We start from the raw sequence: 16,433 nt of genomic DNA on the forward strand, positions 1-16,433 counted from the left end.
ATGAATTTTCATTTTCAGTCTTGAATATGGCCTATTTTTCCCATTGGGGTGAAAATTGTGCATATGAAGTTGGGAGGTTTGCAGCTAAGCTAGGAAAAGGAATCTTACTCTATGAAAAACTATGAACAGAGTAGAGTGACTACAAAATTGGAATACTTTTAAATTAAAAAGGATAAAATACTTCATCCTGAAAAGACTTCCTTTCCAAGTGAAGATGGACCATTTTTTTCCTTTCTCTCCCCAACACATCATCTACCCTTCTAACACTTCTCAACCAAGGGGCAACTGTGGTTGGATCTATAAAGTGCCCAGGGTATGCTCTAAGGACTGGCAAATTTATTCCAGGAATACAGGATTAAGACCTCCCACAGCCCATCATGGCACATCACCTTTGCCTAAACTGTAAGTGGTTTGGGACTGGACATACACATAGGGAGGGGAGGGGGCACTCTTTACCCATCAATATGGGAAGGTGAGCTTGGGATCTGAGGTTACCACATCATTGTTCCATTTCCACTATCCCAACAACTCCCCACAATTACCTCCACATTCAACTTGCTCCTCAGTCAACCAGAATCTGATATTTCTAGACAATTATTGGATACACTTCACTTTGAAGAGAGTATCTACATTTTCCCACACACCTCAGAATGTGAAAATCAGACACACAGTCACCTCAATCAAGTATCTTAAAAGGACTCCATTCCTCAGGCCACAGGATGGCTTCTTCTCCTTGAGTTGCCCTAATTCAACAACCCATATTTGCTAATTTTTAAATCCATTTATTCAACAAATATTTATTGAGGTCAGTTCTATGCTAGATACTGGAAATACTGCTGTGAACAAGAGAGATACAATGCTTGCCACCCCAAAGCTGACAGACTCACAGTCAACACACAAAGGACACATAAAAAAGTCAAGAGGGTCTCCCTGTCTTGCTCTCATCAAAGGCAGTTGTTCCTAAAATTTCAATCGCTGATGTACACCCACAGAACAAGGCTATGGAGTCTTCCTTTCCCCTTGACTTTGACTTGCCCAGTTATACCTCAATGTCACAGCAGCACTGTGGGACCTGATGCAGTGCTCTGATCTTATCCCACCCTTTGTACCGCCCTGAAGGAGACCTGAGGGTCCTTCCTCTTTTTTAGTCACAGCCTTGATGTAGTCTTCCTGTTGTGTGTCCTCATTCCTAATGTAAAAGTGTTTAATGCTTCTTGGTTGAATTGGGTAGCATGGGGTAAGAATTTAACTGGTTATTCTTTTTTTTTATTTATTTATTTTTTTCATTTTTCTTTTATTATTCATATGTGCATACAAGGCTTGGTTTATTTCTCCCCCCTGCCCCCACTCCACCCCCTCCCGCTTCCCCCCTCAATACCCAGCAGAAACTATTTTGCCCTTATCTCTAATTTTGTTGTAGAGAGAGTATAAGCAATAATAGGAAGGAACAAGGGGTTTTGCTGGTTGAGATAAAGATAGCTATACAGGGCATTGACTCACATTGATTTCCTGTGCGTGGGTGTTACCTTCTAGGTTAATTCTTTTTGATCTAACCTTTTCTCTAGTACCTGGTCCCCTTTTCCTATTGGCCTCAGTTGCTTTAAGGTATCTGCTTTAGTTTCTCTGCATTAAGGGCAACAAATGCTAGCTAGTTTTTTAGGTGTCTTACCTATCCTCACCCCTCCCTTGTGTGCTCTCACTTTTATCATGTGCTCATAGTCCAATCCCATTGTTGTGTTTGCCCTTGATCTAATGTCCACATATGAGGGAGAACATACGATTTTTGGTTTTTTGAGCCAGGCTAACCTCACTCAGAATGATGTTCTCCAATTCCATCCATTTACCAGCGAATGATAACATTTCGTTCTTCTTCATGGCTGCATAAAATTCCATTGTGTATAGATACCACATTTTCTTAATCCATTCGTCAGTGCTGGGGCATCTTGGCTGTTTCCATAACTTGGCTATTGTGAATAGTGCCGCAATAAACATGGATGTGCAGGTGCCTCTGGAGTAACAGTCTTTTGGGTATATCCCCAAGAGTGGTATTGCTGGATCAAATGGTAGATCGATGTCCAGCTTTTTAAGTAGCCTCCAAATTTTTTTCCAGAGTGGTTGTACTAGTCTACATTCCCACCAACAGTGTAAGAGGGTTCCTTTTTCCCCGCATCCTCGCCAACACCTGTTGTTGGTGGTGTTGCTGATGATGGCTATTCTAACAGGGGTGAGGTGGAATCTTAGTGTGGTTTTAATTTGCATTTCCTTTATTGCTAGAGATGGTGAGCATTTTTTCATGTGTTTTCTGGCCATTTGAATTTCTTCTTTTGAGAAAGTTCTGTTTAGTTCACATGCCCATTTCTTTATTGGTTCATTAGTTTTGGGAGAATTTAGTTTTTTAAGTTCCCTGTATATTCTGGTTATCAGTCCTTTGTCTGATGTATAATTGGCAAATATTTTCTCCCACTCTGTGGGTGTTCTCTTCTAACTGGTTATTCTTGAATTTCTTTTACAATGAACCAATTTTATAATCTTTACATTCAAAAAAAAAAAAAAAAGAGGGTCTCCCTGGAAGAACAAATATCCAAGCTAAGAACTGAATTGATTTGGCACCTACCTTGGGCAAGATATTGGGCCAAACTCTGAGGAGTGAAATCAACTATGATTTAGTCTCATCAGCCAGTAGGGAGGGTGTAAATAGCAAGAGGCAGATACAATTCATGTCGCTAAGTAGGAGCAACAAGCTCTTAGGAAGATGGATCAATTCCAATTTGGAGGATCGATGCAGTTTCAGGAACTGATTGAACATGAATTCGTAGAATCAAAAACCAGGCAGTGTAGGCAAAGAGATATGAACAAGGCTGCAGAAGTGAGAAGCTCTGATACATATTTGAGGAGCAGAGGTAATTGTGTTTGACAGAGGCAGAAGGAGCAAGAGGACTTTGCTTAGGGACTCTGGAGAAATTGACAGGTCATTTGGAGGACTGGCTGAGGGAGACAGTAGCAGGCACTGCCTTCTGGGTGCTGCTTCACTATCCCACCCTCCCTGATGACCCTGGGAGAGGAAGCAGATGTGCCCAAGAACCCCGTGGAGCTTACGTGTCCAGATCCCTGCCAGTGAGAGCAGCCAGGACACTAGATTTTTTGGGTCATTCACAAGTCCCCTGCCCAGGAACCCATGTTCTTCATTAAGCCCTAAGACACATATTTACTAAGGTCTCATTGCAGAAAAGCTTGAAGGACACACTGGACACCCAGTTTGTTTCAGTCTCTGTACAGAGAGGAAGAGATAACACAACCATGGAGCCAAGGAAGGGAGTAGTATAACCTGAATGAAATAATTTGCAACACAATAAAGAAATTGCCTAAAGGAGGTTTTACAAGTTGTACAGGGAATATGGAATGCTTGTCAAGAACAGGAAATAACAAAAATACTGAGACTTCAAATCGGAAGGAAATTTTTCTGAATCTCTTGGGGTATTCTTGACAGAGAAAACTGTATGTCCTGAAGGCACACCAGAATATAATATACCCACATGTACTGTATACACATGTACACATGCACACATACACATACATGCATAGCATTCTCTTTAGAAGAGCTGTATAGTCTAAGGAATGTGGAGAGGTGATATTAAACACAAGCCTGTAAGTGTTAAGACACTTAGATCTTACACAATAAGCACCACTGAAAATGTATGAGCAGACAGTGATTTGATAGAAAGGGAACAAGCCGAGGCAGAGAGATAAACAATTAAGGGAATCCATCACCTAGTGTGGTTCCCTAATGGGCCATGCCATGTCTACTTGTTACCCAGGATCCAGCAGTCATTCAATAGTCTGTGCACTGCATTGCTCTAGGGTAGTGATAAGCCAAGACAAAGAGACCAGAAAATCAATTGTTGCCACCCAGTGCATTACAGCACCTTGGGAGCCCCGAGAGGGAAACCCAGAGGAAAGACACCTAAGTTATGTGGGATAGGGAAAGCTAAGGGGTAGGGATGAGGGCTGCCCAAAGGAGAAGATGGCTCAAATGGGTGTGGAAGAACAAGTAGCAACCACTAACCAAACAGGTAGGGGGCTGCAGGGATGCAAGAGTGTGGTAATGAGAAGGGCATTCCAGGGTAACAAAGAACCAGGTGCAAAATCCCAGAGATATAGTGCATTTGGAAACCATAGACACCTTGGTACAGTTAGAGATTAGTGTGGTCTGTTTTCCCTCCCAGATAATGGATAGGTAAATACACCTTGCCACACTGATATCCCAAGCTCCTGGTGAACATAATATACAATTTCCGACATACAGTAGGAGCATGCTAAACATTGTTGAAAGAGTAAAGAAATGCATCTCTCCTTCGCCTTTCTTGCTCCCTTTCTTTTAATGTGTATGCTTTTTCATTTGATAAAGATTAGGGAAGAAGTTTCAAAATTCTCTACCAACTATGTCAACTTCTCCACTTACAACCTTTCTCCTGGTCCCCTTTGTTTTCAAGTCCAGCCTCAGACTGCCAGAATACCACACTCTTAATGCAACTCCTTTCTATTCAGTCATGCTGGACAGTACGCATGAGAGAGTCTGAATATTGTGTGTGATATTTCAGAGGGAAGAGGCAGGATGGAAAGAATTGGTGTTTATTGTAGGCCAAGGAGGAGATTTGAGCTCATGTGAGAAAGATCACTAAGAGAAAAAAAAAGTCCCCAAAGAAGAACCTGGATCCCTTAGGGAAACTCTTTAATCCTGAAGTCATATGAAGATCCTGAGGCAAAGAATACTCTTTGTTGCTTTTTGTAAATCAAGGGTAGGCAATAGGAGAAAACAGAGGGTTGGAGAGAGGTAAAAAAGAGGCTATTTCTTGCAGCATAAGTGACAAGTAGAGAAATACTAGCTAGGGAGATAATAGTGAAGGACATATGTGCTAATTAAAACATCCAAGAGATCCTCCAAAAGGAAGTCAGATATTTAAAGAGAATTGCCTATTTCTGGATATTATGCCTTCACGCCCCTGGTGGGATCATTTCTGTTGGTGCGGAGGTCCATTCACACATTTTATTGTGTTCTTTGCTCTTCAGGCACAATAGGCTATAATAGAGGTCAGAAAATCTCTGCTCTTACCCAAAAGAACCTGTCCCATGGGAGACTGAGTGGGGTTATCCCACAGAAAATCCAGCCTAGGCCAACTCACCCATCTTCCAGTTTTTACCAAAGCTTGTTCTTCTAAAAATAATGATGATGATGATGATGAGTGGCTTATTTTAATAACCCTGTGGGTCCTTGGTGGCCAATCAGAGGAGAGTGAAGTTAAGGCAACAAATCTAATCAGACACTGGAGGGAGGTGCATTTTAAATAGAAACAGGGCTGTAGAAAAGAGGTGACTCTAGCATGGACAAGTTTCACAGCAGCTAAACACAGAATGGCTCCAGGCTTAGTCATTGTTTAAAAGCCATTCCTCACATTCCTTGTTTACTGTCAGCACAGTGAGTTGTGGGCTGTCACTTTAGCTGTTAATGGGACTAAACACTTACGCCAACAGATTAAGCCTTGCTGAAACATTAAGAAAATTGGCCCAAACAGAGTTTGGATGGATAGTTGTTTAGCAGCTGTTTCTTTGTTTCTTTTTCTTTTTCTTTCTTTTTTGGGGGAAAGAAAGAGGGGGGTCTGGAGGGTGGAGGGAGAGGAGTGATTTCCTAGGACAATAGTTTTTTCTGATACCTGTGAAACAGGCAATTGTGTGAGTCACTGGGTAGATTTTCTACTGAAGACTGTTAAAAAAGCAAACATTTAATTTCCATCGTTTGGACTCATTACACAGAACACAGATGAGATTTTCTGAAACTAAAACTGATGAATGCATTGGGGCACACCACAAGTCTTTAAAAAGTTATAATGTATTTCTAGCAGAAATGAAAAATTACCATGTCTGTCATTGCAAAAGGATCCTCCAGGCATCTGGATGATACTGAAGGTGGGAAAACTTTCTTTGTTACACTGGAACCTTTTAAGATATGTCAAATCTATTTCTTATTCAGAAGAGGAGCAATGCTTGCACAGTAGATGTATTTAACTTCAAAAACAGTTTTTCAAGTCCCTTAGACACTGTAACTCCCTTCATGTAAATTCATGTATCTTTACTTGACATGTCTTCTTAAGCAAGGATTTTTAAGGTGGCTTTTAAAAATCTTTTTTCAAGAAGAGCCGAGAACAATTAAATGTTCTGTTTCAATTCCAGCTCTTAAACTTGCAGTTGGGAAAGGATTTTATGTTAAGAATTAGAACACTCTTCTGTTCTTGCTGTAATCAGAAAAAAAAATGTACGTATTAAAATCTTTCCGATTAAAACTTCTTTGATGGGTCAAAATTGAGTAGGAAGTTTATTTTGCATTTCAAAATTACAAGTTTGTAACAGTTACTCTGGGTATTTGTGTCCTGAAAAAATACATTATGACTGATGGATACATCTCACTAACCTTCCTAATGTTTCTGTCACAACCAAGTCACTTATTCCGTATTTATTGTCATGAATCACAAACTTCCTCTGACTAGATATTAGAAACTTTTGCAGCAGTCCTTAAAAGAGAGAAAGAAGAAGGGTATAGGTGACACAGGCCTATAGTCTCAGGGACTTGGGAGTTTGAGGCTGGAGGATCACTTGAGCGTACAAGTGCAAGACCAGCCTAAGCAAGGAGAGAAAAAGAGAGGAGGAGGAACGGAGGGAGGAAGGAAAGGAAAGAGATGGGAAGGGAAAGCAAAAAGATCTTTGGAGATTTCTCTAAATGCTGATATTCAGAGAGGTGCTGAGATTTTTACAATTCCATTATCTTTGGAAACCTCAAACTTGACTTTGATTAACCATGGTGATAACCAGGGTATTTCTCTTAGCTTTACACTTGATGTCACTTTACCAGAGCCATAAAGACATGCTCATAATATTTGCTTTTCATCTAAATCAAGAAGGCAACGCTCAGCAAAAAAAAAAAAAAAAAAAAGTATTTAGTAGTGCATATAGTACTGAAGCGATGATAATCAGAGACCTTGGTAATTGAAGCTTTTGGTCGGGGGAGAGAACCTTTCTTCTGGATCCTTCAGTCTGTTTAATAGGATAAAATTAGCTTGAGTGGTTTGGTGTTTGAAGAGGATGTGATGTAATTGGAAGTGCCTCCCGGGTTTGCTGCTGGACAAAGCAATCAGGTGGAGACCCGGGAGGACATGGGAGGCTCTGAAGTACGGATCCGCTTCTGCCATCCTAATTAGCCTAAATTAGCTATGCCAGTTTTCTGCTTGCTTTTGAATTTCCCTGCTAATGCTACTTTTGGAGCTGAAAGGAAAGAAATATGAAATGCCCAACAAGTCCCTAACAGATGGACAACAGAACTACAACTGGAGGTCAAGTTTTATTGTTAAACCCTGACAAAGTGAGTGAGTCCCAGGGAATAGGATTGGGGGTGGGGAGACAGAGTCTAGGGCTGGTGACTGCTGCTGCTTCTGCAGTGAGAAGGTTGACAAAACATCTATCAGAAATGGATTATTTGGAGAATTTTCCACAAACCACTTCTAAGCCTCACCTAAGAGCTCCAAAGTTGACCATTTAGCTTGTAGCAGATGGAGGAGGACTTGCTCACAGCAACTGTACATCCTCTCAGATTGAAGTTCAAAGTCTAGGAGGGTTGAGAGTGGGGTGTGTGTGTGTGTGTGTGTGTGATTGCTACTTAAAATTGTTCATTTCTGACACCAACTAGTTAACTTTAACTATGGAAGGAATTTGCAATGCATACAAAGTAATTTGCATGAATCTATTTTGATTAGCTGTATTTGGGTAGAAATAAATAATATCTCAACCTAAAAGTCACAGATTTTTGTTTTTCTAGTTGCCGATTAATAAGACAAAATGGAATGGTGCAGATGCCAAATAATAAGACCAAATGGGAAATTGATTTATTAGTCATTTTCTGTAAAGAGGCATCCAACAAAAGCACAGTTCTCTCCGAGTTTCTTGTCAAATCCTCATAGACTTTCACTTACTCTGGTGGAGGTTTCCTGGATAAAAACCATCAGGTTTTTCATCTTAAATTAGTAATCTCTCAATATCTAAAGCCAAATGCTCCAGAGGAGTAATAGAAGCACACACACAACAACAAACAACTGTGTTTATTTTATTTATTTTTATGTATCAAGTTCATTGGCCACTGAGCCATACAATATGGACAGCACGGTACTAAGGCTTCCTAAGAGATATCAAAAAGCTCACTGGTGTCTTTCACTATTTCCCTATAGAAAATAACTGAGGGCCCGGCATGGTGGTGCATGCCTGTAAGCAAGAAACACTATGTGAAAAACAAACTAAAAGCAAAAAGGACCCAGAACATGGTTTAAGTGGTTGAGTGCTTGCCTAGCATGCATGAGACCCTGAGCTCAATAGCTCAATCTCCAGTACCGGAGAAGGAGAAGAAGAATGAAAACATTTTCAAAACTTTGAGAAAAGCTAGAGAAAAACAGAAGCTGGGTGAATCCAGAATTATGAGGGCCTGAAACTTTGAATACACAATTACAAAATTTGTTCCCCACTCTCTCGGGCCCTTGGAAGGCACTCCTGTGGTCTAGGAGCTCAGGGTACATCTGCTTCTTCTGGGACAGCTGTGTCTGGGGTGGTTTTTTTGTTTTTGTTTTTATTGTTTTATTTTTTTATTATTCATATGTGCATACAAGGCTTGGGTCATTTCTCCCCCCTGCCCCCACCCCCTCCCTTACCACCCACTCCGCCCCCTCCCTCTCCCCCCATTCCCTCAATACCCAGCAGAAATTATTTTGCCCTTATCTCTAATTTTGTTGAAGAGAGAGTATAAGCAATAATAGGAAGGAACAAGGGTTTTTGCTGGTTGAGATAAGGATAGCTATACAGGGAGTTGACTCACATTGATTTCCTGTGCGTGGGTGTTACCTTCTAGGTTAATTCTTCTTGATCTAACCTTTTCTCTAGTTCCTGGTCCCCTTCTCCTATTGGCCTCAGTTGCTTTTAAGGTATCTGCTTTAGTTTCTCTGTGTTAAGGGCAACAAATGCTAGCTAATTTTTTAGGTGTCTTACCTATCCTCACCCCTCCCTTGTGTGCTCTTGCTTTTATCATGTGCTCAAAGTCCAATCCCATTGTGGTGTTTGCCCTTGATCTAATGTCCACATATGAGGGAGAACATACGATTTTTGGTCTTTTGGGCCAGGCTAACCTCACTCAGAATGATGTTCTCCAATTCCATCCATTTACCAGCGAATGATAACATTTCGTTCTTCTTCATGGCTGCATAAAATTCCATTGTGTATAGATACCACATTTTCTTAGTCCATTCGTCAGTGGTGGGGCATCTTGGCTGTTTCCATAACTTGGCTATTGTGAATAGTGCCGCAATAAACATGGGTGTGCAGGTGCCTCTGGAGTAACCTGTGTCACAGTCTTTTGGGTATATCCCCAAGAGTGGTATTGCTGGATCAAATGGTAGATCAATGTTTAGCCTCCAAATTTTTTTCCAGAGTGGTTGTACTAGTTTACATTCCCACCAACAGTGTAAGAGGTTCCTTTTTCCCCCGCATCCTCGCCAACACCTGTTGGTGGTGGTGTTGCTGATGATGGCTATTCTAACAGGGGTGAGGTGGAATCTTAGCAAGGTTTTAATTTGCATTTCCTTTATTGCTAGGGATGGTGAGCATTTTTTCATGTGTTTTTTGGCCATTTGAATTTCTTCTTTTGAGAAAGTTCTGTTTAGTTCACTTGCCCATTTCTTTATTGGTTCATTAGTTTTGGGAGAATTTAGTTTTTTAAGTTCCCTATATATTCTGGTTATCAGCCCTTTGTCTGATGTGTAGCTGGCAAATATTTTCTCCCACTCTGTAGGTGTCCTCTTCAGTTTAGAGACCATTTCTTTTGATGAACAGAAGCTTTTTAGCTTTATGAGGTCCCATTTATCTATGCTATCTCTTAGTTGCTGTGCTGCTGGGGTTTCGTTGAGAAAGTTCTTACCTATACCTACTAACTCCAGAGTATTTCCTGCTCTTTCCTGTATCAACTTTAGAGTTTGTGGTCTGATATTAAGATCCTTGATCCATTTTGAGTTAATCTTGGTATAGGGTGATATACATGGATCTAGTTTCAGTTTTTTGCAGACTGCAAACCAGTTTTCCCAGCAGTTTTTGTTGAAGAGGCTGTCTTTTCTCCATTGTATATTTTTAGCTCCTTTGTCAAAGATAAGTTGCTTATAGTTGTGTGGCTTCATATCTGGGTCCTCTGTTCTGTTCCATTGGTCTTCATGTCTGTTTTTGTGCCAGTACCATGCTGTTTTTATTGTTATTGCTTTGTAATATAGTTTGAAGTCAGGTATTGTGATACCTCCTGCATTGTTCTTTTGACTGAGTATTGCCTTGGCTATTTGTGGCCTCTTGTGTTTCCATATAAATTTCACGGTAGATTTTTCAATGTCTTTAATGAATGTCATTGGAATTTTGATGGGAATTGCATTAAACATGTAGATTACTTTTGGGAGTATAGACATTTTTACTATGTTGATTCTACCAATCCATGAGCATGGGAGATCTCTCCACTTTCTGTAGTCTTCCTCAATCTCTTTCTTCAGAATTTTATAGTTTTCCTTGTAGAGGTCTTTCACATCTTTTGTTAGGTCTACACCTAGATATATGATTTTTTTTGAGGCTATTGTAAATGGAATTGTTTTCATACATTCTTTTTCAGCTTGTTCATTATTAGTGTATAGAAATGCTAATGTTTTTTCTGTGTCGATTTTATATCCTGCTACCTTGCTATAGCTATTGATGATGTCTAGAAGCTTCTGAGTAGAGTTTTTTGGGTCTTTAAGGTATAGGATCATGTCATTTGCAAATAGGGATATTTTGACAGTTTCTTTACCTATTTATATTCCTTTTATTCCTTCTTCTTGCCTAATTGCTCTGGCTAGGAATTCCAGTACTATGTTGAATAGGAGTAGAGATAGTGGGCATCCTTGTCTAGTTCCTGATTTTAGAGGGAATGGTTTCAGTTTTTCTCCATTAAGTATAATGCTGGCTGTAGGTTTGTCATATATAGCTTTTATAATGTTGAGGTACATTCCTTCTATTCCTAGTTTTCGTAGAGCTTTTATCATGAAATGGTGTTGGATCTTATCAAAGGCTTTTTCTGCCTCTATTGAGATGATCAAGTGGTTTTTGTCTTTGCTTCTGTTAATGTGGTTTATTACATTTATTGATTTTCATATGTTGAACCACCCCTGCAATCCTGGGATGAAGCCTACTTAGTCATTGTGAATAATCTTTTTGATGTGTTGTTGAATTCGGTTTGCCATTATTTTGTTGAGGATTTTTGCATCAATGTTCATTAAGGAGATTGACCTATAGTTCTCCTTTTTGGAGGTGTCTTTGCCTGGTTTTGTAATACTGGCTTCATAAAATGTGTTTGGCAGTTTTCCTTCCCTTTCTATTTCATGGAACAGTTTAAGGAGGGTTGGTATCAGTTCTTCTTTAAAGGTCTGATAGAATTCAGCAGAGAATCCATCAGATCCTGGACTTTTCTTTTTGGGAGAGACTCTTGATTGCTGCTTCAATTTCATTTTGTGTTATAGGTCTATTCAGGTGATTAATTTCCTCTTGGTTCAGTTTTGGATGATCATATGTATCTAGAAATCTGTCCATTTCTTTAAGATTTTCAAATTTATTTGAATATAGGTTCTCAAAGTAGTCTCTGATGATTTCCTGGACTACCATGGTATTTGTTGCTATCTCCCCTTTTGCATTCCTGATTCTACTAATTTGGGTTTTTTCTCTCCTCATTTTAGTCAGGTTTGCCAGGGATCTGTCAATCTTATTTATTTTTTTCAAAGAACCAACTATTTGTTTCATTAATTCTTTGTATGGTTTTTTTTGGTTTCTATTTCATTGATTTCAGCTCTTATTTTTATTATTCCTCTCCTTCTATTTGTTTTGGGATTTGCTTGTTCTTGTTTTTCTAGGAGTTTGAGATGTACCATCAGGTCATTGATTTGGGATCTTTCAGTCTTTTTAATATATGCACTCATGGCTATAAACTTTCCTCTCAGACTGCCTTAGCTGTGTCCCATAGGTTCCGGTAGGTTGTGTTTTCATTTTCATTGACTTCCAGGAACTTTTTAATTTCCTCTTTTATTTCATCAATGATCCACTCTTCATTAAGTAGTGAGTTATTTAGTTTCCAGCTGTTTGCATGTTTTTTGTCTTTACTTTTGTTGTTGAGTTCAAGTTTTACTGCATTGTGATCAGATAGTATGCACGGTATAGTTTCTATTTTCTTATATTTGCTGAGGCTTGCTTTGTGCCCTAGGATATGATCTATTTTGGAGAAAGTTCCATGGGCTGCTGAGAAGAATGTATATTGTGTAGAGGTTGGATGAAATGTTCTGTAGACATCAAGTAGGTCCATTTGATCTATTGTATATTTTAGATCTTGGATTTCTTTATTGATTTTTTGTTTGGATGACCTATCTATTAATGATAATGGGGTGTTAAAGTCTCCCACCACCACTGTGGGGAGTTAATATATGCTTTTAGGTCTTTCAGGGTATGTTTGATGAAATTGGGTGCATTGACACTGGGTGCATCCAGGTTGATAATTGTTATTTCCTTTTGGTCTATTTCCCCTTTTATTAGTATGGAATGTCCTTCTTTATGTCATTTGATCAATGTAGGTTTGAAGTCTACTTTGTCAGAGATAAGTATTGCTACTCCTGCCTGTTTTTGGGGGCCATTGGCTTGGTAAATCTTCTTCCAGTCTTTCATCCTAAGCCTATGCTTATTTCTGTCAGTGGGATGGGTCTCCTGTAAGCAACAAATTGTTGGATCTTTCTTTTTAATCCATTTCGTCAAGTAGTGCCTTTTGATGGGTGAATTAAGTCTGTTAATATTAAGCATTAGTACTGATAGGTATGTGGTGATTCCTGTCACTTAGTTGTCTTAGTTGTTTGAAGGTTTGATTGTGTGTACCTAAGTTGAGGTTACTCTCTACTGTCTTGCTTTTTCTTTTCCTGTCGTTTTGTGCTGCCTGTTTTTTCATGGTTAAGTTGGGTTTCACTTTCTGTGTGCAGAATCCCTTGAAGAATCTTTTGTAGTGGTGGCTTTATGGTCACATATTGTTTTAGATTCTGCTTATCATGGAAGACTTTTATTGCTCCATCTATTTTGAATGATAGTTTTGCAAGGTAGAGTATCTTTGGGTTGAAGTTATTTTCATTCAGTGCCCAGAAGATCTCACCCCATGCTCTTCTTGCTTTTAATGTTTCTGTTGAGAAGTCTGCTGTGATTTTGATGGGTTTACCTTTGTATGTTATTTGTTTTTTCTCTCTTACAGCCTTCAATATTCTTTCCCTAGTTTCTGAACTTGCTGCTTTAATGATGATATGTTGTGGGGTCATTCTATTTTGATCTGTTCTGTTTGGTGTCCTGGTGGCCTCTTGCATCTGTATGGGGATATCTTTCTCTAGATTAGGGAAATTATCTGTTATTATTTTGTTGAATATATTATGCATTCCCTCTGCTTGCACCTCTTCTCCTTCTTAGATGCCCATGATTCTCAAGTTTGGTGTTTTGATGGAATCAGTGAGTTCTTGCATTTTCTTTTTACAGGTCTTGAGTTGTTTAATTAATAGTTCTTTGGTTTTTCCTTTAATTACCATTTCATCTTCAAGTTCTGAGATTCTGTCTTCTGTTTGTTCTATTCTGTTGTATTGGCCTTCTGTTTTGTTTTGCAGTTCTGTTTTGTTCTTTTTTCTGAGGTGTTCCTTATCGTGGGTGGTTTCCTCTTTAATGTTGTCTATTTTTGTCCTGAGTTCATTTATCTCTTCATTAATTGTGTTCTTTGTTTCACTTTGGTGTTTATACAGTGCTTCTATGGTTTCCTTTATTTCTTCTTTTGCTTTTTCAAATTCTCTATTTTTGTTGTCTTGGAATTTCTTGAGTGTCTCCTGTACATTTTGGTTGACCCTATCCAGTATCATCTCTATAAAATTCTCATTGAGTACCTGTAGTATGTCTTCTTTTAAATTACTCTTGTGGGCTTCATTGGATTCTTTGGCATAATTTATCTTCATTTTGTTGGAGTCTGGATCTGAGTATGTGTTTTCTTCATTTCCCTCTGGTTCCTGTACTAAATTTTTGCTGTGGGGAAACTTGTCCCTGTTTTTTTTGTCTTTCTATCGTTGCCTTTGATGTTGTCATTGTCCCTGTACTGTGTGCAATTAAGTATTTTCTGTTTTATAATAATAGCACTAGTGATATTTAGAATGGAAGGGTGAGAGGGGATGGAAAGCAAAGAAATTAAAGGAAAGGGAAAGAACAAATAATCAAGTAGAAAAAAAAACAAAACAAAGAAACAAACAAAAAAAGTTTCAAAGATATAAACAGGGAGAGACAGTGTACTAATCAACCGCAAGCTGAAAAGGCATTAGAGAGACAGAGAGAGGATTGAAAATAAAAAATAAAAAGAATAAAAATAAAAAATAAGTAAATGAAAGAATATATATATAAAATAAAATAAAACAAAATGAAAAATAGAAAAAAAAAAGAAACTTCCAAGTTCAAATGCATTGAAGTTTCAGTCTTAATAATTTTGGTGTCTGTCTCAGCCTCCAATCCTGGAGATGGTGCCTCACTTGTTGTTCTGTAGTTGTCTCATCAAAGGGGATGCATAAAGTAGAACAAAACTGCACACACACACACACACACACAAAAACCACAAAGTGTCCCAAGTTCAAATGCAATACAGTTTCAGTAAGTTTTTCAGCATGCAGGTGTAGTACGGTTGTTTTCTCATCAAAGGTAGGGAGAGAGAAAAAAAGAGTCTGGAGACAGGTCTGTGAATGGTATCTGCGTCTGTGGCTTGCCGGCCTGCTGCTCTCAGCCTGCTGTTGCTGGCGGCGTTATTTATGCAGATCTCTGGAGTGAACTTAACACTCACCTGGCCCCTCAGGCTTTGTTTACTCAGAGTTCTCCTGTGCATGAGCCACTGCTACAAGCTTTCCCCTTTCCAAGCACACTGGGGGAGGTGACACTGCACCCGCTTTCTCTGGCCTGCGTGTTTGTTTACAGCTCACATGGGAGGTGGGCCTTTCCCCCTGTCCTGTGGAGTTTTCCTCCCTCCACCATTCTCACAAGCTTTCCTGCTCCTGGTTGCTGGGCACACATCCCCGCTCCCACCGGAGCCTCTCCAGCCAGGCCCGGCTTATTTATTTACAGTTCTGGGAAGGATTCCTCTCCCCGCTCTTGGGTGTTCAGGGCACCCCACCCTCTTGGCAACGTGTCTTTATTGTTCTTATTGCTTATTAGTCAGTTTCTCTTTTTTCCCTGGGTGCTGGTCGGTTTTTCCAGGGGGCTGTGCTGATCTGGTCCAGGGTTGTCTGTGGAAGTACCATGTACTGCTTAGCTAACCTTGTCCGCGTCTTCCTAAGCCATCTGGATGCAGGTGTCTGGCGGCCAGGGGGCCCTCCTTGTTTCTCTGTTCAAAATGAAGTGGAGATTCTCTGTACCGGCTGGAGGTATAGAGGGGTCAAAGTTTTGCCTCTTCTTAGTGGTTTTGCCTGCAAGGTGTGTCTCCAGTGTCTCTCCAAGATTTCACTATAGGAGGCACGCTTTCTGCTTCCTCCCTCTAGCCGCCATCTTGGAATCTCTTTTTTTTTTGATGGCACTGGGGTTTGAACTGAGGGCAGGCACTCTACCCCTTGAGCCACTCTGCCAGCCCCTGGGGTGGTTTTTGTCCTCTTCAAATGCTCAGGAGCTCTTCTGATTCCTTCCTCTGTTCCCTTTACAGGATTGAATTTGACCATATATTAAATAACTCTGTGAGCTCTTCAGAGCCACAACCTTCACAATTTCAAAATATTATCATTATGCAAGGTGTTTTAGTATCTCAGAGTGACCAGGAACAATTGTAAGCTACACAATAGGCATGATCTGTGCTAGGAACATTTGCAAACAGATCACATGGGGTTGGGTGTGCTCAGGTGGACAGGTATGATGAGCTGTGGTGTACTTTGTAATTCGTTATGGTGCAACAATGCACATGGGCCCTGTTTGTTTGCTGTAGCTCCTTAGGCCATTTCCAGGGGCTAGTCATTCAGTGACTGGCTCTTAACAATAGGGAATGAACTGTTGAAAACTGTCACTTGTGAAATTGTGTTTATAAAAAGCACAGAAGCCATGTGTTAAGATCACATACTGTTCTGAATAACTCTGTAATTTTCAGACTTCAGTTTAAGGAGTGACATTTTGTCCTCTCCACATTGTAAATGAAAAGTTGGGACATTCTGCAAGTTTTGTATCAGCCTGCCCAACTTGACTCAGTAGTTAGTGGTACAGGATTTGGGTTGCTGTGACATAGCTCTTTCCAACTCCCCAGCACAGCAGCAAACCTATTTACACTT

The sequence above is a fragment of the Castor canadensis genome, chromosome 3, assembly GCF_047511655.1.
Source record: "Castor canadensis chromosome 3, mCasCan1.hap1v2, whole genome shotgun sequence".
In the NCBI taxonomy this organism is placed as follows: Eukaryota; Metazoa; Chordata; class Mammalia; order Rodentia; family Castoridae; genus Castor; species Castor canadensis.